General features: G+C 32.6%; 1 protein-coding gene across 3 annotated transcripts in view; it reads left to right on the top strand.

The window, feature by feature from the left end:
- Positions 1 to 21,989, top strand: part of LOC148275319 (ubiquitin-conjugating enzyme E2Q-like protein 1) — a 119,621-nt gene that overhangs the window by 39,036 nt on the left and 58,596 nt on the right. For 2 of the 3 annotated variants that reach the window (XM_088235852.1, XM_088235850.1), the window contains exon 2: positions 21,282 to 21,330. The exons of the other annotated variant lie outside the window; for it this stretch is intronic. The gene's annotated coding sequence lies outside the window, so the exon portion shown is untranslated. The remainder of the gene's footprint in view (positions 1 to 21,281; positions 21,331 to 21,989) is intronic. 3 annotated transcript variants of the gene reach the window in all.

The following is a 21,989-nucleotide window of genomic DNA, read 5'->3' as shown; positions in this document are numbered from 1 at the left end:
GTTTTAATAAAAATTAACTACTTTAAAACGTCACAAGTTCTAGTTAACAGCTGTTAAGAATAGCCAATCAATTATGTGTTTTGATGTATTTCCGGTTTCCGGGAAGCCGTGTTTAGCGTGATTTCATACGTACAGGGTTCTTCATTTGAATGTCAGGAAAACTCACCGACAACTAGTGACGTCACGGTCGGAGTAATTACAAAACTTTAAAAAATCATAGCGATGATAATACTATAATAACATTTTTTTTTGCTTAGTTTGAGAGTCTATTGACATATTAAAAGAAAAGAAAAAAAACTGAACTTTCCTATTGGATAGAAATAAAAAAGTACTATTCTGTTATGTATTCGTATCTATATTTAATAATCTTATGATAAAATATTTTATAAATGAAATTGTATTAACTAAAAATGTTCGTAACTATAAAACTAGACATTTTGATTTAATTTTATTTTGTTTATTCAGAAAAACAACAGCAATACAAAAAAATTACACAACATTATTAAAAAAAAACATAAAATAAAGCCAAATCAGTTTTCCACATAAATACAATTATAAAAATCCAGTTCAGTTTGAGATTAATTCATAGAAGTGCATGTGTGCGAGTTTTTTGTGTGAGGATGCGTGTGTAAGTGAGTGGAGTGTGGTTTTGGTAGGTATGTGAATACGTGTGTGAGTGTATATGGGTGTGAGGGTGGGTTTATGGACAGGGTAAGTGTGTGTTTAATATGAGTGAATAGAAACATCTTAAATTTATAGAAGAAACATTTTTTTTTCTTATATAATAGTTTTTTAATTCTTGTTTTAAAAGTGAGTTTACTGCAGTTAAATATATATAAATTTAGACATAGGAATAAGATAAGGCTACTACATAAAAAAAATCTTTACGTATTAAAGGTTAGAATTGTATGACGAGATGCCTGAAAGCATTTCGAATGAAAGAAAACTTATTGTTTTTTTTTTTTTTTTAAGATTGTAATAATGTGGATTTATAAATAAGGAAACCAATTAAAATAATAAAACATATAAGTTGATGTACAAACGTAATGTTAACTAATTAAATATATATATATATATATATATTTTAAGTGCCTACGTAGAGATGCATCATTATTATTACCTTTCCCCACCTAATGGTGCACAGAGCACTGCACCGGTACACCAATCGCCGTGTATCTTAATGATTATTATTATATGAAGGTAAGATGATCAGTCTCACGCTTAAGGTACCAATCCAGGGACTCTGAAATATTCTAGTGTAAAAACATATTTTTCAATAATTATTTCATGTCAACCATGACCTCTTGCATGGTAGACAAAGACGCTGAACACTACACCACGAGGCCGACAATATGGCAGAAAGAGATGCAAATGGCTGACAATTAAAATTATCAAATAATTCACAATTCTCACGACTTACATTCCATTCGTATATTTTTCCACGAACTTCCTTATATCCGTTAATTTCCCCTTGCCCCGATCGGCACGAATTTTTTGTGATGAGTCAGTGGCCTTATTCTGTAACTAATTCGTTTCGTAAATTCATTTGTATCGTATGAGAAGGAACGAGAGAGAAATACAATTTTGATTGCGTTGGAGCGAGATGGATGTATGACGAACGAACGAACTTACGAAACGAAATTGTGACAGTGTAAGCCTTCAGAGCGAGTTCATAGACATTACGTCATCGACCCCATCTAGAATATGCTTCTTCAATTTGGTTTCCATTCCATAAGACTCATATTGACCATATCGAGTCTGACCAACATCGTTTTCTAAGAAAAGTGGCATGGTTGCTCTGATTGCAAAGGGGTAATTATTCCTATTTTGAAATAGAACAACCTCTTAATAAATCTTATTATCGATTTATTCGACGCTTTATTTACAATATATATACATTTAAGGGCGGGCATATTGCCTAAAGGCAATTTCTTCCTACCTACCCAAACCGTTCAGTTTGAGAAAATTATAAATACATGGACATATTGAATCTTACAATTTTATACCAAAATTAAAAACAAAGATTAACAAAATAAAAATATATTTAAAAAAAATAACACTATACTATGAAGAGAGGATAGGGGATGGGAAGGAAAGAAGAAGGATAAAGGAACAATTTAAATATTTAGATTGTGACATTTCAATCTTGACTTAAATGTAAATAAAGAAGGGGCGTCTCTAACATTAGTGGGTAGATTATTCCACAATCGAGCGGCTACTACTGTAAAAGAGGAGGCAAGAAAATTAGAGCGAAGACTGGGTATTAAAAGGGTTCTCTCGTTACTAGAACGAGAGATAGTCCGTGTTGTGAAAGAGGTTGGATGAGCTCTCTCAGATAAACGGGCGAAGTGGGATTATTTAAAATATTGTGAAGAAGTGATAGAATATGAATGTTTCTTCTATGCCTGATACTGAGACAGTGTAGTTGCGTGCGGTACTCGGTTATGTGGTCAAATTTGCGAAGATCAAAGATATAACGGATACAAATATTCTGCATATCTTCATTGGAGATTGTAAAACGGAGATAGACCTTATACGAGTATGCATTTCCAAAATACTTAATGCTTTAAGTTATGTCCAATCTCTGTTGTAATCAATTTTCTTTTATGTTCCCAACCATGTCATCAGAAGTCAAAATTTGCAATTTATCAAATCTTTTAAGAGAAACTTTTGTTTTTATGCCCCAATGTCCAGAATGTGTAGATTAGTCAATTCGTCACATGAGTTGGAATTTTTGAATTAGATCCTGCTTTTCGTTGATCTCTTCGCTACTAAAACAGTGAGGGATGAAGATGGATTGGCATGGTTTAGCTCGAAGTCTTATAAGTTTATCGTGTTTATGAATATATTGCATAACATTTTTTTATTGCCCTTTTGTCTTTGCTACATAGTTTTATGTTATTTTTGTTCAGTTTCCTGTATTTACTCGTATGTTTCTTCATATAACTGTATTAATTGGCTTAGGCCGTATATATAAAAAAAACAGTTTCCTTATGACAAAAATCTAAACCATATTGAGCTACGTCCACTGTCCAAGCTAAGCATGAATCATTGACATGCCATAAACTAAAATAATTTTAAAAGTGGTGACACGAAAACTTACCCATAGTAATTAAGTACTGTTAATTTACACCAGGGCTGCATTCAACGAGCATGCATATGCTACCAAAAATTGAAGGATACTAATTTTTGGTACATCATTTTTGGTGCGTTAACAATCCGCATTCGTTTTTGGTGGATCCCGATCAGGTTCTTTCCTGAAATTCCTTATAATTTCGACCCATTTATTCCTTTTCACTGGTTTTTTAGGAAAAAGAGAATATTACCTCATGTTTATTATATTTTTAAACCCTATTCCTAACAGTGCATCACTGTAACAAAAAAAAGCTTTGCAATTGCGCCGCTAGGCGTAGGACGACATATTTTTTTATTTTTTTTTAATATTAATTGTTTTAGGCTTTGTTAATCACTCATGAACAAATATTTACCAATAAAAAGTTACTTAATCCTTTTTACAACGTTCATCCAAAAGGTTTTTACGCGTTTTCATGACACAAGTAGTCATTTTTGTTTCGATCGTAAACGGCGGTTGAAGAACGACTGAATACGCGTTGGGCATGACAGCTCTTGGGCATGAGTTAAGTGTCATCATTTTTAAGGTTTAGAGCCTGTCTATGTATTAATATATCAATGGCATGAATACTGTTTTTGTACTACCTAAATATTATGTTTATAGGTAAAAAGACATATTTTTCAACAGCTTAACTCCGTTTCAAAATAAGCAGGTATTTTCATTTTAACTTTTAATTTCACGGTTTTTATCACTTTCATTTTATTAGAAAATCCACAGGGAACATTTTTTAATAAAAGGGTTAATATAGTATAGTCGTCCTTGTGGTTTAATAGTCAGCGCATTTGCCTACCATGCAAGAGGTCTCGGGTTCGATTCCCGACATTGCTGATATTAAATATTTATTGAAAAGGGTGTTTTCACACTAGAATATCTCGTAGTCCCTAGACTGGTACCTGAAGCCTAAGACTGATCATCCTACCTTCACGTAACACAAATAATCACGATGGTATACCAAAACAGTACCCTATGCATTATAAGGTGCGGAAAGGGAATGATGATGATATGATATAAAATTGCCAAGGAAAGCTAAACTTCAGTTTTGACTTTAAAATTAAGGAAAGTTTTGGAAACTCTATTTAAAATCTTGTCTGTTTTACATTTTTTTTCATGTGGAACGAATGGACGACGAAAGAATGGTAAAACAAGTATATATGGCGAAAACGAACGGTAAAGTGAAACCTATTGTTTAATAATTCTTTATCCATAATTTATAAAAATAAACATATAATTTAGCCATGTTATCCCAAAAATAATTAAAATTCATCAATCAATAAGCCGGTCATCTTACATGCGTGCATCCCCCATTACTGTCAATAATCGACTAACTATCTTTCACACAAACTATCTTTCACACAAACACCGGCCACAAAAGAGCGTCTCTGTTTTCCTTTTCATTAGTTCTATCTTTGTGCTCTCTCTTATACAGATTGACGACCAAGGAAGACCTTGATCAGATAAACCAAAATAAGTCTGGTCATGTCAAAAACAGGCAGAACCGAAGGGCATGTACGACAAGATGTATGAAGTGGAAGAAGCTAGAAATGTATGCCAGGATTGACGTTTGTGGCGGCCGTTCTCTCTGCCTACCCCCTACGGGGAATGGCGTGATGGTAGTAGTAGTAATAGTAGGAGGTTAACCTACTAAAACTTGTCGCCCTGCACCCACGCTGCCCGTGTCCATATACTAAAGTCCTTAAAATGTAACATATTAGAATGACAGTTGTCAGAAAAAGTGACGACATAACTTTGTAGTAACGTCAAAGGAGTTATTTATATTGACACGAAAAATCATTTGTATCTGGCTTGTTAATTTATTTTTTTAATACAATGCTTGAAACATAAATCAACATTAATATATAAAATCAGCTTTAAAACTAAAAGAAAACTAAAATAAACCTAATTATTAACGACGTTCTTACAAGGTTACATCATTTTGCAAAAACGTTTGAAATGGACAAATTGATCGAATAAAAAAAAAATCGTTTGATAATGTTCACGAAAAAAGTATAAATGTCTTATTTTTGGTGAATAGTTGTATTCAACACACTATAACAGGCTTGTTTTTGCGTTTTTTTTTAATCAATTTTCGGAAACAGAGTTTTATGTTTGCATGAAAAAACTAATAAAATCGATTTGATCGGTACATGATCAGTGATCAGTAATTTCCCATCACTATTGACTTAAGTTTGACAGCTGTCATTCTAATCATCTTACATTTTAAGGACTATACATACATGTATTTATACAATCAAATTAAATTAATTTATTCAACAACTCCCTTAATTATTTTTAACTATTCAATATTCGTGTTCGGGGAGCTGATAGCGCTATAACATACCGTTTTCATGAATTTTTTATACAAAAACCGTCAATCGAACACTTTGACCTTTCAGTGCCTGCTACACAAAAATAACTTCTATTTAGTTACAATTAAAGACATTAACAATATTTTGAGTTTGTCCAAATTGTTGTAGACAATGACTGGATTCAACTCCCTGGGGAGCTGTTTATATAAACATATTACAACAGAGATGAAGAACATTTAAGAGAAGGTTATATAGAAGTCTAGGCATCCACAGGGCTTATGACCTGTCAATGGCCTATTTAAGTGGCCTGTGAAATTAAATTGTCTACTAAAATTTGGAAAAACTCAAAATATAGTTGGTAATTCCACCTGGTCCATTAAGAAGAATAGAAATGGAAAAAATAACATTTTCTGACGTTGCCTAGTATGTAGGTGAAATAATTCAATTAGATGAATCTCACCCGCATAAATAAAGGTTTCAGCTCTTTAACTTCACAAACATCAACAGATAAAAAAAAATTAAGGAATATAGATGTTCAAATATGGGCAGAATGGTGAATGTTACACAGTGTGTAAAGTGGCCACTTAAACCAGCCATTGACAGGTCATAAGCCCTGTGAATGCCTAGATTTCTATATTACCTTCTCTTAAATGTTCTTCATCTTTGTTGTAATATGTTAATTAAAGATACATTTTAACTTGTTTTCCACTGTCCATTGTCTATTGTAGGTACGTAATATACTACGTAATATTCTGTATCATATACTCCTTACTAATTTGCAAATGCAATATATTGTATTATTTTTTATAGAAAACGCTGATTTTTCGCCAATAAACTGTATTTATTTATGCGGAAATAAAAAAACCAACTGACACGAGCGTTGACTTAGAGATTACACACGCGTTGACTTATGACTAATGACTAATGACTTAAGCATTTTCATTATTGTTTATTGTGATCGCTCAAATGCTTAGCATTTTTTCAAGCACGTCGATAGTTATTTGTGATTAAGCTACTGGGGTGATATACCAAACGCTCTCGCGGCCGTAGAAAAGGCTTTTATCTCGCGTATTTAAAATAAAAGTGTTTTCTACGGCCGCGATAGCGGTTCAGAATAGCACCGCTGGTTTTTACATGCTTATTGTAAAATCGTGTAACTTGTTTTCGGCCGATATTATCGTGTTTTGGTAGAAGGCCTCAATATTTTTTTTTTAATATCTTTATTTTTCCAAGGTCACGCGGTCCAAGGTATATGCAGATAAAATCTTGTAATTAAATTATTAATTTCTCCTGTGAAATTAATAAATGAGCAATCTTAGCTATTATTGTTTTTCGTAGGAATATTCCTTTGTTTTCTCGCGCGATTTGAAAATATTCGTGACGTCAGCACTGTCAACATTAAAACCCACGCAAGTTTTAATCTTTACCAAACAAGGCTATCTTTTTCTCTTGATGCATGAACCATAAAGTATGAGCAGAGTATATACTCTAAGGAACTACATAACATCGCAAAATAATATCACAAACTCGTTTGTCGTTTTTACGGCGGTTATTTACGCCAGAAGAAAATGGTCCCAAAATTTCAATATTCAGTTCAATCATGAGAACTGAAATATTTTACGTAGGTTCAAATGTTTGTAGAAAATCCTAGAATTGACTCTCTTGAGAGTTATTAGATTGAAATTTATTGCAACAGAGAGGGAAAACATTTTTGAGAAGGGATACGAAAGTCTAGGCATCTACAGGGCTTATGACCTAACATTGGCTGGTTTGATTGAAAAATGTTTTCAGGAGTCGCCTAGTAGGTTAAGTAATTCAATCAGAATCTCACCCACATCAATAAAGGTTTTAGCTCTTTAACTTCACAAAAATCAACAGATGGAAGAATTGAAGAAATATGGATGTTCAACCATAGGCAAAATGGTGAATATTTTACAGTGTGTAATGTGGCCACTTAAACCAGCCAACGACAGGTTATAAGCCCTGTATATGCCTAGACTACTATATTCCAATCTCAAAAATGTGTTTCCTCTCTGTAGCAATAAATTTCGATCGAAATATTTATTCAAACAGTAATAATACGCCACCCGCTTGTACAGTCGTCCATATAGACAAAAACGGTTCTACGATTACCAATCACGAAGGTAGCTACAGTTTACAGCAATCAGCGGGCTGTAGGTACTCGTGTCGAGAATCGCAATCGCAAACCGAAACCGTCTGTTGTTAAACCAAAAATTTGTAACGCTTTTTATATATTATTTATTTATTTAAAACTTCAAGTAAAAATAATAAGTACTTTGGCGGACTTATTGCGAAAAGCAATATCTTCCAACCAACAAAAGACTTACTGGTCAAAAGAAGAGTTGGTCAAAAATTTGTACTAAAAAAAGAAAATAAATACATGAAAAAACCTAAGTAATTAAAAATAGCAGCTGTTATTGTTTACATATGTTTAGGCTTTAATGTAGAATTAGATAATGAATATGCTATTGTTTTACGCAATAGAGCGAAAGGTCATTCCTATAAACGGGAGCGAATTATTACTCGGAGAGGTATACCGATTTTTAATTTCTGTATTATGTATATGCTTAAAATCACTGTCGAGTAAATATGTACATTTTCTACGTATAAAACTTGTAGTTAAACTGGTTGGGATTCAATTTATATGATAATCGTATCAGATCTCACAAAGCTTTATTCATAATTCGTCCCTTGGTCTTGTCTTGTGGTTATTGCAGATTCAAATCAGATTTTCATAGTTCAGTATTTATTTAATCTCAAAGCACAATCCGATCCTTCTTCGAATATTGAATTTTCGTATTTATTTTTTCAAAAACTAGAGGCATTTGGATAAATGTATTTAATTTCGTAATGAAGTTAGGTTCATGTTTATATTACATAGAATCAGAATCGATTCGATGGCAACTTTCGAGTTCAAGTCCTAAAAATGAAAATTGGGTGGCGATAAGTCCGTCTCGACCACCAGTACGCACTGAGCCCGTATTCTGTCACAATTTTGTTTCGTAAATTCGTTCGTTCCCCAAATGTCCATCTCACTCTAACGCGATCAAAATCGTATTTCGCTCTCGTTCCCGCTCATACGATACGAATGAATTTACGAAACGAATTAGATATAGAATAAGGCCCTTGGTTAACGTTTGTTTACCATGCCAGAGGTCTCAGGTTCTATTCCCAGCAGGGTCGACATGAAATATTTATTGTAAAACAAGATTTTCACTGCGATATTTCGATGTCCCTGGACCAATCATCTTGCCTTCGTGAATCAGATTAGCTGCAATCAAGCGAATAGGGAAATGATGACGATGATGAATATTGTCATTGCGTGAGATATTCGTTCCCAATTTTTATTACTTTAACTAGCAAGCCGTATCACAATTATTACCATTTTCTAATAAATTTATTTATTTCCCAGCACCCGTTTCTAGAATTGTTATATTCAATGATTTCATCTTAGATTATTTAACATAATATTATCATACGAACATTAGTTTTTCCCACGCGATATAATACATTTTCACTTATTCTGAAAACTGTTTTTCCGACTAGGCAACACAGCGCCAGTGTGGGCGTTTATTTATTTCATTTTACCTGGACAGCCATTTACACATTTCTTAACAATTCGCTTTCTCCATTGAATTATTAATAATACGATCATCCCACATATAAATTTCAGGTAAATTGTAACTACTGAATAATATTCGAATTTTCGTGTTGTGATTTACAATTTGTAAGGATTCAACATTCCTTTATGGTGTATAAACTAAATAATTTCTAAGCCAGTGACACTATGTTTCAATGCCACAGTTGTCGCTAAATTATTTCAATACTGCTTTGTGAATTACTTATTAATAATTGTTTAATGGGTTTCTATGAATTGCTTATACATAATAATTCATTAATTGTTACTTGCACTGTATACTATTCGTATTTATAATGTTATTATGGACACTTACCTATTCAAATTAATGCAATGGTCCTTTCGTGTGTTCGCTTTAAGTTTTAATTACGAATCTAATGGGTAGGTCGTAGGTATCTACAACAAACAAATTTAATTGAATTTACAATGTATCGAATAATTACTAAACACATTAAATTCACGTAATTTAATGATGGCTTCCGCATACTTTGGTATTAATATTATACCATAGGTATCTTATTGATAGACAAATAGACACGCTTAGATCAACATTGTACCAAATTATAAAACATTTGACCATTGTCTAGTAAAAATAATACATTTTTCATTTTTACTTATCTTTATTGTACGTTCTTCTTAAATATGATTTTTTGTGTTCTGTTTTATGTTTCAATGCCTGATAACAGTTTTCGTTATCAATGTTATACATTTATATGATTCCATATTTTACTCGTCGTCCGACCACAATGACCTCCGATTCTTTCGTGTATGTATTTACTTTGTGATGGGTTATTATGTCGAAGTATGAAATTAATGTTTATTAAACAAAGAGAAAGTAATGGATACGTAGCATTGTCTGCCATTACAAGTATAGGTATTATGTTTCCTAAATGAGCGTGTTTGGGGACTCGCCTTCTATTATGATATTCAGGTGAGACTGGAGGATTGTACCGAATAGCGTAATCCGTGAGGCGAAACATAAATACGAGGATGTATATTTTTAATTAGGTGGTGTCTTGCCGGTAAAACAACCCCGTGACTTCAGATTGGTTGTAGATTCCTTTGTTGATCCGGAATATAAAGAAAAGAGTTTCCCACACCCACAACGCTAGATTGAAAACTAAGGATTCCGCGGTCGTTCCCTGAATTACAAATTACTTCGGAGAACAAACATGAAACTGCCTTATTCCAAAATTGTTCAATAATCTCCCGAAAACCGTTATTAACATAGAAGATCTTCAAATAAAGAAGCAGGGCTGAAAAAATGCCCATTTAATAATAATAATAATGAATAATAGTATTTTATATGTACGTGTGTAGAAACAAACTTTTTTTTAAAATATTTTTGTCCCACCGAAAAGTCTCTAGAATTAGTGGGTAACTAAAATTATATGTAACCAAATATTTTTATGAATAAACGATGTTCGACAGCACTGAAAGGAAAAATAAAATTGTGTATTGTGCAAATATCCAATATTTGACAGCTCTCCTCGGATAGGCTCAATGACTGAATTCCATCTCAAATTTTCCAATCTTGGCATTATTTTCTAAATATTTTTTTTTCAGGAAATTGGATAGCGTGAATCGTCAAATACAAGATTTAGTGGCCATACGGAATAACTTCGTTTAAGTTTTGCTTATCTGTTTTAAAAGCTTTTCTCACCTTAATGTGCTTTCTTCGCACTGTTTTATGTAAAGAATCTATAAGTTTGGTTTCAGCGATTTAAAAAAAAACTAATTAAAAATCAACATGCCTTTTCACTGTTTTATGATCGTTCATCGTCTAATCGTACACATTTAAAATTAACCTAAAGTCCGATAATAATAATTTCATGCTTGCGTTTTCGATTTATAATAAATGTTCACTATTAACAATAATAATAAAGTTAACATTTGTGTAGGTGACTAATAATGCGGTTTTAACAACTTATAATAAATTTAGTAGTTACACATTTTAAATATTAAAAAAGCGGTATCTGTTTTGCGGTTTGAAAACCAATAAATTAATATAATTGTTTAATTTTGTCAGAATATTTTTGTGTGTCAAATTATAAAAATCAGAGCAGCTTAAATTTAAGATTTTTCCTCCTTTTCTTCTTTTACATAATAATATGCAGTTTGGAAAAATGTGTGTGTCGTTGTAGCCAATTTAATAAATATGGCGGCGATCTTTACTAAATAAAAGATCTTGTTAACAGTGGACTGTATACAATTTATTTTAAAGCACAGTGCGCTCCGTGACGACCGAAGACTTAGAGAAAAAACGAAATAGAGAGCGATTATCAGAGATAATGTAGAACTATTACTAGTTGCGATTATAGCCCTTATGCTATCTTTATATACTATGCTATTAGTACCCACCAGAGTAACAATACTACAATAATACCAAAATCAGTAAAAATTTAAATTAAGAACTATTAAACAAAAAACTTAACACAGCTCTTGACAAAAAAAACAAAAACGTGTTCTCTTGTTTACGGCCCTGATGAAGGATGATGATGTGGTTGCCTTAAAATCACCATTGAAATAATTTACTTATCTTCAAAAGTTATTTGATCTTCATAGTTTTAAACAAATATAACATTCAATATTTCATATGTATTCATTTTATTTCCTACAAGCACAAATTTCTATCGTTATTATTTAACATTTGAATATTGAATTTTATACGAATTATTTACACGCACATTCCGAAAATGCTCGTTAAACTCAACCACGGTTCGACAAGTTGCGAGTTGCGATACCGGAAAAAATGAAATATTTAAAATATGTCTCGTTTTTGTAATAACAGTCACATGGTTGGGTTTCGTTATCAGATATTTTCTTGACGGAAGTGCGAGGAGGTAATTCCGTCTACCGTTGCCGAGCAGCCTTCGATGGAACCTGCTCGTATCGATTACGTCAACGTAAATAAAACACACTCCCCCCAACCTGAGCCTATAATCCTGTCAGGAAATATCGCCCGTAAGACGATGTAAACGAACTCATTGAAACCTCAATAGAAGTCGACTTCCTCGTGCGTTTTATTTATGTATTCTGAGCTCTTTGTTGTTCACACAATGCCGAAAATGTTCATTCTTGTTTGCCTTTCGAATACAAGAAGGTCGCGCCGTCCTTTTAATTAGTCAGGGGGGACGATATAGAACCAAAATGTTTCTAATGTTCGATATACTCGTTCATACTATGAGAAGGCGCTCTTACCTCGTAACGTAAAAACTAAAACGAGACACTTGTCTCATTCATTTTTTTTAAATATATGAAACATAAAAATTAGAAATCGTCCTCAATGCGTAAAATGTCTTCGGCACGAGAGTGCAGAAATAAACTTTACATGGAAAAATTTTATGTATGTATAAAATAGCGAAACAAATTAATATACAATATGTAATTTAAAAAAATAAAACTAAGTATACCTTTAAAAAAATATTTTTATGGTGTAGAGAATTAATTTGTTTGGCCAAATGACACAATGCATTCTACTTCTACAGGCGTGCCATTATCCATTTTTATAGCCTTTAAACATTTCATCGTTACTTAATGTTTTAAGCGGAAGCAGGTTTTCATCATAAAGGCAATATACACGAAAAGTCCCTTTAACCTAAGGTGGTATAATTTTCTATTTGTTTAAGTTATCTTTGTGTCGAGAATCTTGTGATTCTATTATAAGTTTGTGATGTATTTTGCCAAAATATTTTCTATTTTTGCCTATGACACCAGTTGCTTATTAACGAGTATGTATTATATGCAAAGTTATCGCAAAATTTCATAAAACCGAGCTATTTAAGTGCTCTGAAAATTGACTTATTTAAAAATAAATTTCTTGAAGATGTTTAATCCTAGCATCAATTAATCCATAAATCTGTAAATAAATAACGATGCGAGAACGACGAAACAACGCTAATTATATTTAAGTTTTACCAGTTTATAGGTAATAGTAAAGTTTATTACCTTATTAAGTAAATTAATTGCACTGTTAATATTTCTTCACGTGTAATTTTTCATGCTAATATTAGGTATTTCAATAAATTTCTCTTGTTTATCAATTTACGAAAAGATTTATGAAACCATCCTATCAAACGTATTTCATTACATTCACAGCGTCGTTATTTCCCGTTCATTTGAATTTAGTTTCTTCGAAATAAAATTTATTACATTCAATAAATTAAATATCTTGCCTTCACAGTCAAAATATCGTATTCTCATTAATTAAATAAATTTACTGGAGGATCTGTTATTCTCAGTATCGCTTTGTACAAAGTTGTAATCTGATCGTTTTTTTTCGTGCTTACGAAAATAATACTGTTGAAAATGATTTTTTTCTGGATAAAATTAACAAAAATTGAAAGCATTCATTGTATGTATGTAAATAAAAAAGGGGAATCATGAGAAATGCGTTTATATAGCAGTCATAACTCAAGAAAAATATATTGTATTTTACTAAATTATTATTTTATTCGAAATTATTCTATTCAATTAGAGACATTTATCTTTAACTATACCGTCATGGTGAAGGTACGACGTTCTTAACTTCCCATCGTAATCGCAGCCCTGGTCGAATAGCCACTCTCTTATTTTTCCTTTGTTTCTCTTAGTACTGCAATTTCTAAGACAGGTGGACAACAAATTGAACATAATTGGAATCACATATTTTTGTCCTTTTTCCATATTGGTTGCAAATCTTCGGAACTCTGATCTGTGACATGAAGTTAGGGTGATTATTTGCAGTGTAAAACCACATTTTTAACGCACTTTTCTTGCCAATGTTGACAGGAATCCAACCCGGGACCTCAAGCATTATGGAATCAGATAGCTACTTTCACTTGGATAAAAACGTACTTATACGTAGTACGTAGTTATAAAATACTAAGTACCCGTCCCGTATTTTGTCCTCGGGGTTCAAACTTACCAACCGATAATATTATCTATAGAAGTTATGAAACAAACTATTAATTTCCTACGACGCAACCACATGAAAACGAAATTCCTACGTTCAGTATTCGAATTAGTAAAATAATGATAACTCGACCGTCACACGAACACAATAGCCTGGCGACGATAGTAAATAATATTTTCTTAAATTGATTAGAAATTCGAGACCTACCCAGACGTTTGTTACCTACGTGCGACGTCGAAGAAATTTATTACAAAGGTTTAAAATGTACATATTTTAAATGACCTGAAAACGAGACGTTTCGCGCCCTATGAGACAAACGGCACGTATTACGTTACCGCGCCATACTTGTACGCAATGTTTGTACTCGGTGAGCATGACGTGTAACGTCGATATGACATAACGCCAACGTCGCGAACTGCGAACCGTTTTGTATGTTCTCGTTTTTTAACCCAAAAGTTATAAATGAAACTTGTTTTTAACCCTTTATAGGACATCTAGAACAAAGGGATACAGAAATATACCACCAGAATTGAAGTATTTATTTTCTTATATTTCGTATTAATAATAAGTCTTATATCGCAAGAGTATCATAATAACGTACACCGGTAGATCAGTCTTCCACTCAGCTTTTGGCAATAGTTTTTTTATCGTAAAAAAATAAATATTTTATTAGTCTTGCAAAACTTAAATCAACAGAAAATATGTGTTCGATAAAGGGTTCATATATTCATATATAGTTCCGACTAAAATATTTGTGTCGGTTAACATCAAAATTGGATATACCCAAAATAAGCATTTTTCCACAAAGAACACTTTTCTAAAACTGATTATTGCTATTCGACTAAATTGTTATTAAGACTATATGTAGGTCTGACGTAGGTAATAAAAGTATTCTACGTTATTTGATTTGATCGATTAGACTTAGTTTCCGTGTAAAACTTATATATATAATTTGGATGTAACTCATTTTGATATATCGGAATGGATTTAACTAGTTTTGATAAAATTAATTCGTCGATTAAACCAGTTTTGATCTAATCTGTCATTGAATGTCTGTGTAGGGTTGTCACTTTTACGAAGTAAAAAATAAATAAAACTAATCGTTTTGAGTGTTATTGTGTTATTTGAGTGTTATTGAGTGTTATTGAGTGGATGTTGCCGATTTTGATATAAAATCAAACTTCTGACAACAATTACCATGGTATAATATTGGATTTTCCCATTTTTTAAATAAGTATTCTATGTAAAACTAAACTTTTAATCGTGTTTCCACAAAAAAATGTTTTTTTACCATTTTTTTATTTAACCAATTTTTATATTCACCGACACATTTATAAACGTAATAATTCATATGTTTTCAACGTTATTCCTGATTTGTGAAAATACCCCATTTGCTATTGTTTGTGCTCAAACCATCAGTGGTATGTGAAAACCAGCACATACAGAAATTTTAGGTGAGGAGGTCGCCTTTCCTTCTCAAGTCAAACAATTGGTGGACTTTTAACTCGAGCACTTTATTATAACCAAGAACATTTGTTAAAAATAAAGCGGTGAATCACTGAAGAATCTCCAGATGGTGTCTCGAATTTCTTCTTTCCGTTCGTCTCTTTCTTGCGGCTAACCTAACTCACTTAAGCTTAAATTGCTACCCTTGATCCCTGTGGTCATTCCCTATTTTACTGCATCTGGGCGCGCCGATTTTCTAAGACACTCCCTTTTTTATGATCTATTTTGATTGTATACACATATTCCTAATCTTAGATGTAATTACACAATACCTAGGCAAATGATTGCTTATATCATCATAAAATTATATATGCTACCATTTCGGTCGTTTACGTAAATGGCCTGTACCAAAAGAGCCAACTATATCTCCGGTTGAATTACGCCTCTAGTTCATTTCGGCTCTGACTTTGTCGACGACAAAACGTGTTTAGGACCCCGGTCAGATTTCACAAAGTTTATGAGACCCCTTGGTCCATAATATAATGTAACCTACAACAATATGTTTTATGAATTTAATTACTGGGTTTCTTAAAATCTACCTCACTCTATTTGCATTACTTAAAGCTCATTTCGGAACTAGCAGTTGTAATAAGTGTGTCCGTTTTTTTAGTAAAGAGAACAAGACAGAACACCAAAAAAAATTACAACGAATTAGTCAATAATGTATTCTCTTTCATTATTTTACAAAAAATAAGTCAATAATTTATTTATTTATTATTTATTTATTTTAAAGAAACAAACAGTCGACAATGATGTAATAACATTTTTTTTTTAAATACAGTTTAAAAACAGACCAGCAAAGCTTCTAAATAAAAATCATACATATTATTAAATTGTGTTACAACAAAAGGAAGTGTTTCTGTGTATTTGTATTAGAATAAATATAGATGTGTGTTTATGTGTATTACTGTGGGAGTAAGTGTTCAGGAGTGTGCATCATTAAATAGTAAGTGGGATCGTCTCGCAGCCAGAAATAATAAGTCTTAATTTATTTTTAAATAAATTAAGGAGTATGTAAAATATATCAATAGATGAAAAAAAAACATTATAGTTAGAGCAAGAACGATAGAGGAAAGAGTGTTGTGCATAGTTAGTGCTACAGACCGCAGATGGAATAAATACTTATTTCTTATCACGTTAAAGTGGACATTAAGATTAATTTTGGAGAGTAGGTTAAAAGTCTACTTTATCATTTAATAATTTAAGTAAATAGCTTAATTCAGATACAGTGCGTCTATTTTCAAGGGTAAAAAATCCATTTTGTTTGGCAGGTTGGCTGTAAGTACAAAGCGTTTTATTGTTTTTATAATCTAGGTATTTAAAAAAAAAATATTGAACATTTTCAATCCTTTCTATATTTGTTATGTAGTGTGGGCTCCACACAACGGATGCAATTCATAACATCTTCATCGTACACCGCGCAGATATCGCGAGTAGCTTTATTCCCCGCAAACAGAACGAATGTCGAAAATGCTCACTTTCGTCTACTTGACTTTGAATTTTGAACGCTCGTAATAAAAAAAAAATATTTGACGCAAAATCGTATAACTTTTACCATTTTATTTTACTTCTGGTGCTCATATTTACATTTGGAAAAAAAACTAACGCAACTTATGTTACACCTAATATTGTTATGTTTACCAATAAACACTGCAATTAATTAGTAATCTCCTGCTAAAGTAACACAAGGGCTTGACCCTTTTATTGGAAAATGTTGTTCATAATAATTAATCACTCGTGGCCGCAAACCATAACTTGGATACAATGAAAACGTAGGCGGGTACTGTTTTAAGTATTATCAATACACATAACCTCACTTTAATTAATAGAGGTACGGCAGATACTCGTTTTAGGTTTTATTGGTTATTACTTTTTCTTTCATAGGTAGATATTTCAAGGTAGTCTTTCCCAACATAATATCTAGATAACATTTGCTAATAACCTATTTTTCTCATATTTATCAGGCTATAAATATTGGCACCCTACGCAATTATGTAGCATTTAAACTCTCATAGATCATTTCCAAAATGTTTTAAATTATTTTAAAATCTTAAATATATTGCAACATTGAGGAAAAACATTTTTGAGAAGGGGATATGGAAATCTATGCATTAACAGGACTTATGGCCTGTCATTTTCTGGTTTAAGTGGCCGCTTGATACACTTTGCAACAGTCACCATTTTGCCTATGTTTGTACATCCATATTTCTTCGATTTTTCCATTTGATGATTTTTGTGAAGTTAAAGAGTTGAAACCTTCATGATTCATCTGAACGAATTATTTCGCTTACTAGGTAACACCTGAAAATTCTTTTGAATTTTTATACTTCTTTTTATACCAACTAGTTTTAATAAACAATATTTTCAGTATGTCTAAACGTTTGTAGACAAGCTGGATTGACCCTTTGTAAATGTTGCTGCCTTTAACCACATTAAATCAATCATACTCATCTTTTGTATGCTGATGATGCCGTGCTTCTTGCTAACAACAAAAAGGAACTGAAATTTTTGGTAACAAAGGTCTGCGATGTATGCAAGGGAAGCGATTTGCCGATGAATGTCGATAAATCGAATGTGTTGGTTTTTGAAAGAAATGAAAGTATGGCTAAATGAGAAATCACTGTGAATGGAGTTATACTAAAACAAGTAAAGGAATTTGTGTATCTGGGAAGTATGTTCACTAGGGATGGAATGACTGAGAAAGATATTGAAAGGAGGGTAAGTGCCGGAAACAAAGTAAACGGTGCACTTAAATCAACCTTGGCAAATAAATATTTGTCGCAAGAGGCAAAATGAGCAGTTAACAATGGAGTCCCGGTCCCGACCATGATGTATGGGAGCGAAGTATGGACTTGGAAAAACAGGGATGAAATTAGGCTGAATGGCGTCGAAATGCGATCTCTCAGGCGAATGTGTGGTAAAATTATGTACGATCGATGCACAAATGTTGAGATTCGTACATTATGTAAGGCGGGGATAAGCATTATCGACAAAATAAGTAGCTCTGCGCTGGCTTGGACATGTAGAGCGAATGGGCAGCGAAAGAATGGCTTAGAATGTTTACAATGCGAATGTTGATGGATGCAGAAATAGAGGAAGACCGAGAAAGACATGCGATGACCAAATCCAACAAACACTAGAAGATGGACGTGTCAAAAGTCGGAATAATCGGCGCGCGTGCATGAAAAGATGTATGAATGTAGAGGAAGCGAGATCTGTATGCAAGGATATAGTGATGTGGCGTTCTATTCTCTCTGCCTACCCTTACGGGGAAACGGCGTGATGGTTTATTTTTGCAACTCGTCTGACAATATTACGACTATCAAGATAGCGTTGAAATCAGTTATCGTTCTTTAAATTTAAGTGGATTTATAAATCAACCGTTTATTTGTTTTTTTATATATTTTAAATTACAGTGAACATTCACTAAAGAATTTCACTTCAGTATTTGAATGTCGACATAAGTTCTTAACATATACGTATCGTAACAAAACGGAATCATCCTTTTATTCACTATAAAAGTCATTTACACGTGGACAGTACAATATTGTTTTATTACAGGACTCGACCATTGTCCACGAGTAAAAAGCAATTTGTAGTACAAAACAGCGTTCCGAGACAATGTAACGGAGATAGACGGTTAGGCTATCTCCACCGAACAATGATTACCCCCACTACCGCGTGCGACCGCATTGTCGTGTGAACGCGCACGGACAGGACCTTATGACATAACAATGGCGAATTGCTTGACGCAAGCGCGTCACTCCCACGTATTTTTTCTGCCGAAAATGAAGGGAAAAAAAAGTTTTCATTATTTGGTTCGTTCTTTAACAATTCCAATACATCTTGGTATAAATAAATAGTATTTTTCGTCAACTCGCTCGTAAAAAAACTGCTGGTAAATCTTCGTATTATTCTATCTATTGTAATTTCCACATGATAACTATTCTTTATAGATGTCAACAGTAACTTTGTTATCACGTCTAAAGAGACATTTCCTATTTCTTAACTCTTGTGTGGCTGGCTGTGATGTCACACTAGTCTACATACGATACAAGACTTGATATATATTTCTTATTTTTTTAATGATGGTGTTGAGTGATCTTCTACTGGACATTTTTACACCGGATTTGAAAAGTAGAATTTGTGTAACAATGCCGGATTTTAATCCAAAAAAAATTATCCTCGCTTCACGAATAATGAACATTCGCCAATACAGCAATACATATATATAAGAGAGAGCATGAAGATATAACTCATAACAAGGAACACATAGACGCTGTTCTGTGCCCAGTGTTTGCGAGAAACAGATTCAGTCGGTTATTGACAGTGATGAAGGACGCACGCATATAAAATGAGCGGCGTATTTATAATTTATTTTGCTATAACAGGGCTAAATTATGTATTTACTTTTATAAATTATGGAAAAGATATTATTAAGCAGTATGTCTCCATGTTTTTTTTTTAATGTCTGAACTTTAGAATATTCCGTCTTTTGCTTGTGGTAGCACGATGTTACATCACCGCGCGCAAAGGAATCATTTACCACAGTATTTCAAGAGTTAAACACACTTCTCTTCCACTCCTTTTATTCCCCTTTTCCGTTTAAAGGCTAGTATTCATATTAATTTATTTACACACTGCCTGTTCTATACTCGTATATGAATCTGTTTTATTTTGTTTTTTGTAACCATTACAACTAGTATCAATATTAATTTATTTATACACTGCCTGTTCTAAACTCGTATATAAATTTGTTTTATTTTGTTTTTTGTAACTATCAAAACTAAAAATTGAATAACACCTTTGTTTCATTGGTTGATTGGAAGAAATTTGCCTTCTGGCAAAAAAGCAAAAACTCAAAATATTGTTGGTATCACGTATTATTGATAATTCTTAATACAAATATTTAAGCTTTAGAAGTAGCTGATTATCAATAAAATTTCAATAAAAGGTTGATTATTTCAAATCAACACTGCCCATCGACCAAATTATTAAACTCACACCGAGTACATAATGACAGTAATATAGATATTTTGTATTGAAAGATATTACATAAATTGCGGTATCGGAAATGCATAAATTCGTTAATTTCTTTGCCCATCCCCATTCTTGTTAAACGCAATATAGCGTGTCATTTCTTCCTATTTCTTAGCTTCCAAAGTTCGCGTGTAAATAGCATCTCCCCGTGAAGTTTTTATTCAATTCGAATGATGTTATGTTAATACAATGTTACATTTATAATGAGTCTCGCGCTGCACACGACGAACCACTTTGTGATACTTGTCCTGGTTTTACCTTCTCCAGTTTACCATTATACGAGTATGTAGAAAGCTTGCGATCTATTTATAGAAACAGCTCCACTCGTATTAACAAGAAGGAAAGCTTCCCACGCAGGGATGCCAAAACCAACCATCGATACCAAAATGATGAAACGTTTCAAAAAGTGATATTAATTAACTGCATACCTTATATGTTTTATTAGTGAACTTAATAAAATGTAGTATTCCCAGCCTGTTGTACATATTATTATTTTATACATCCCCGCCGTCACTTTGCTACCATTGCAACACTTAAGTTTTAAATGAATTTAAACTAAATCTTCTGTCGTCTATATACTACGAGCTGAACCCGGCGATGTTTCACTATTGATAGATTTGAGTACATACTCGTGTATATACGAGTATATATAAAATGAACACAATCGAAACTTTGATATTCATTATTCTAATTGTTTACTTAAAATTAGGTACGTACTTATACATTATTACTTTTGTGTTTCAGATTACATAAATTGTGAGGATATGCGGTGACAAGGAATTTCGATAAATAGGTATTTAAACATAGTTTTTATGTCTTTGTCTTGCAAATGCTTCCCCGATACTGTGCAAAGGAGAAAACGGCATTCCTGACCTTGTATATCTAACTAAAATAGACAAAATCGACGTTTTATTGTCCCGTTTTCTGTACCTCATAACTGAATTAATTTCGTTCTGTATTTTAGACTGAGTCTCAAAATTAAAATTTTCTGCGTCGGTACGTCCTTTGTTTTTCTAAAATAGTTAGCATATTTGTATACCATGCGCCCGAAGGCAGCGGATAAAACTAAGCATTTTTACGGGTTTTAGGATGGTTCTAGTTCCCATAATAACAATTTATCAAAAAAATAAAGCAATAAGAACACGTCAATAGTAAATACCCATTAAAACTATCGACTTATTAATACCCACCCAACGCGTATTTAGTTATTTTTTAACCGCCAGCCTGGTTAGGAAACCGTCCGGATAAATATAATAAATATGGTGTGACTATTCATTGGTAAGGTACCTATAATAGATGCTTATTTATGATTGTGTTAATCTTGAAATATTTCATTTTCGAATATAGAATTCTTTTTGCAAATTTCAAACTCTGCTCTTCTCATCAACAGGGTGCACTTTATTTAGGAATACGATTTTCAAAAATGCGTAATTATACAAGCATTACCAAAAA

Source organism: Micrasema longulum, unplaced genomic scaffold, assembly GCF_059751315.1.
Source record: "Micrasema longulum isolate JH-2025_06_02 unplaced genomic scaffold, ASM5975131v1 h1tg001461l, whole genome shotgun sequence".
In the NCBI taxonomy this organism is placed as follows: domain Eukaryota; kingdom Metazoa; phylum Arthropoda; class Insecta; order Trichoptera; family Brachycentridae; genus Micrasema; species Micrasema longulum.
The sequence above is the reverse complement of the archived record's forward strand: the minus strand, read 5'-3'. Positions and strand labels throughout refer to the sequence as shown.